The sequence below is a fragment of the Bremia lactucae genome, linkage group LG6 (assembly GCF_004359215.1).
Source record: "Bremia lactucae strain SF5 linkage group LG6, whole genome shotgun sequence".
In the NCBI taxonomy this organism is placed as follows: Eukaryota; Oomycota; class Peronosporomycetes; order Peronosporales; family Peronosporaceae; genus Bremia; species Bremia lactucae.
Genome location: NC_090615.1, coordinates 3,241,670 through 3,245,352, shown reverse-complemented (window position 1 = coordinate 3,245,352; position 3,683 = coordinate 3,241,670).

Genomic DNA, 3,683 nt, shown 5'->3' with positions numbered 1-3,683 from the left:
TGAAACATGTCGTGATGAAGGCAGTGATAAATTACTGCCCAGGTATATTGGGCCGTTTTGTGTTCTACATCGCTGCCTCGTGGTATGCGTGCGCGCATCCTACGTTTTATGTTGGGTATCTATGGGTACGAGGCTTCTTCCAATTCCGGGTTACACCGGAACGGTCGAGGGCATCGCCAAAGCCTGATGGTTTCGAGCCAAAGCCTTGTTGTCTCGGAACATAGTCTGATTCTCTTGAACCAGACGATCCACTCTTTCCTTCAAGGAAGAGATCTTCTGACGAGCTGTCACCAGCTCGTTTTGAAGGGACTGACATGTCCTCTTGTTCGCCATTTGTTCAGTCGCAACCTGCGCACAATTTTTCATATGGTCACGAAACACATTGTCGACAGTCACCGCTAACTCGCTGCGATGGGCTCGCTCGTGATCAAGATCCTCCTTTAGATAATAAGAGGAGTGGTCCAATCACGATGTTGATTCGGGCTCGTCAAATGAGTCGATCCCGATTCCCCCCCCTCCACATCCGTTGACAAATTCGAGTGATGAGAAGCATTTTCATGTTGAAAGCTTCTTGAACCGCCGTGAGGTAAAGGGGGTTCGAACGAGTCATCTCGTTCGTTGGCGAGGGTATCCACCCTCGCATGATAGTTAGGAACCTCGTTCCCAACTGATGTTGGACGGGTCTCGTCTTGCAGTACGATGAGAACATCCGCCTCGACAGAGAGTCCATCAAGAACGAACGTTTCCCGCGCTCGTAATAGTATTGAAGGTTCTCAATCCCTTGATGCATCTTGTTAGATGAGCGTCCTCAAATGAGAATCTTTAAGGGAATATTTCTTTGCTCTCTACCTCAAGCTTTGGGGTACATGCTTCTTTAGAGGCATGACCTGCCCCTTTAAAACAGCATTGACATGAGTCCCCCCACGAAAGGCAAGGAATTCCTGCCTGTCTAGACAAACGTTGTAGCTTATAGTGTGCACCGACTACGGTCCGTTTCTCGAACCGTTCACGGAGAGCATTTAGCTTGTCAGGCCTATGTTTTGCATATTGAGCACAAAGGCTGTCCAAGCTTGGAGCAAAGGTTTGCATCCTTCCCCCGCATAGAAGAGTACTACCGATGCCGATAAAGAATTCCGTCTCATTCTCACCAGTGAAGCCTGGCTGAGTCAAATAACGGAATGTGATATCGATCGTTGTCATACCAGACCAACGAATTAGGTTATTCTTCGAGGGGAAACTATGTCTATTTTCAGGAGCGAGCCGCAACGTTTTGCGATTCCTCTCTTGATGGCGCATGTTAACGTTAACTTGGCCCTTGAAGCAATCCCTAGAATCACTCCTTTCCTGGCGTATGCAAACTAGCACCACCAGTAACACTCTTCCCTACAGATCACTTAGTTTCTAGTGACGTATACTTAGTCACCAGAGTGATCATCGCCCACGAAGTCACCATCCGATGACTCCCCACCAAACTCGTCATCACCTCTTAGGTTGTCACATTAGAAACCAAAGGTTTAACGGACTCGTCCTTAGGTGATCCGGCGGCATTTACAGTAGCCACTGAGTCGGGCGGTGCCGGTGACTTGGTCCAGTCACCTACAATTGGTGTAGCAGGTGACTTGTCACCGTCACCTGCAATTATATTATCAGATGACATATCTCAGTCACCTTCAATTGGGGTAGGAGGTTACGTATTCCACACAGTCGACGCATTAGCGTCTACTTAAACATTTGCAATACTAACAGCTGCACTAATCCGTGCAGCTGCCAGCTTTGCGGCCTCACGGGCCACGCGCACAGACTTGTTTGTCGCCATGTTGATCTCGGTCAAAATCAATAAGGCAAATAATAACGGTATTTTGATTAAAATCAATAATGCAAAATTACACGGAAAGACATAATAGTATTTCCGGTCACCCTACATCAGTCGCAATAGTGACTGTTAGTTAAGGTGGGGTGATGAAATGGGGTGTCTCGTTTCATAGGTATTATTTCCTATAAGAGGAAATAAACAAAGAAATACGAAATTATATCTTCATTAATTTTAACTTAAATAGTACTCATATTACCAAATTTGGTAATTGATACAATAAAACATTAGGTCTATTGATCGGTTGATTTAAGTCTAAATCAGTCCAGTCAATCATTATAAGACAAGGATAGTGTGGATCGCAAGGACGCGACATCCTTAGTTAAATATTAATATAATACGTTCAGAAGTAGATAGATGATCGTTACTTAGGAAACTAAATACATTAATACAGCTTTACTATTCTCTATTGATAAGCCTTAGTCTAGACCTGTAAGCTAAAGACCCTAAGATCCATAGAAACCTTCCTCTGTAACTTTGTGTACGTGTAATTTCGAGGCATCTCACCTACATTGTAATCAGTGTAAGGTTAACTAGTACTGATCAGTACTATTGAAAGGTGCCCCGTTACACAAGTGGTGGGTCTAATTACTTCACTTGTGTGGGGCAACTTTCATTGCGAATAGGTGCGAATCCAGCGTGGGAAATGCGTCGTCTGTGTACGTGCTACATGTGATGCTCACTCACAGGCTTCACCACCGAGCTAAGAAGTTGTCATCACCACTTTTGTTGTTCTGTTAGGATCATGGCAGGGGTATGGCCATTTCCATATGTTTCGATCCAAACAAGGAGATTTTCTCTCTCTTGTCCTCATATGTCTCAACACTGACAACAAGAGGGCAAGCCTTAGGCTCCTGATCAGGTACAGGAATTTACCGAGTTGCATAAATGCTGCTAAGTGGTCCGATATAGAAAGATTCATGTTGCAGAAAGGCTTTAAGCCTTGCAACAAGAACCTTTGGGCCCTGAAAAGGATGTGATCTCTACGATCCAGCCCAAACAAATTTGTAAGGTTATCAAACGCTACGCGTTTCACCCCTAAAAGTTTGAGAAATGGATCTATGTCAGCAGACGCTCGGACTTATAAAGACTCAGGCGTAGATTGGCGAATCGGACTTAATTCATTAAGATTATACGAAAAACTAAACTTTAATTAAAATTTAAAATGTGGAACCTTACCTTAATTCCACCAGATCTCTATCTGGTGGCTACTACTCGTATTTCGTATCACCTACATAAAAATGGGATTGTTTTAGCCAATCAGAAGCCTTACTTATTGCGCTCCGCATATTTTTTTTCACGATAAAAAAACATCGTTTTGAATCGGGCTGGGTCAAGTTGATCTACTCTCCATATCCTTCTTTTTGACTTGTAAACAAGCGGGTCCTACGAATTATTATCAATCACAATACATTCTCTATATCACACTCAATTTCTACTTTCTTCCTTGTCAGGCTGTTCTACAATGCTTCCACCACACCACCCAATGCATCCTTTCCCAGCACAATGGCCCTGACGGATGCAGCTCGCGAATTCGCTCATGCAGAAGGATATGCTGTGTCTACCCTAAATTCCGACAAAAAGAAGATTATTTTGTAATGCGATCGACGTGGTACCTACCTGCAAAGGGCAGCAACATGACTTGAGTTGCCGCGAAACTCTGCGAGCCGATTGACTAATTGCCCGTTTCGTCTATCAGGGCGTCTACCAAGCGATAACAGCTTGCAACTGCGAACTTTTCATAGGGAACATAATCATGAACCTTCAGACAACATAAGTAGTCATCCGACTGCCTGACGCTTTCAATCAGAGC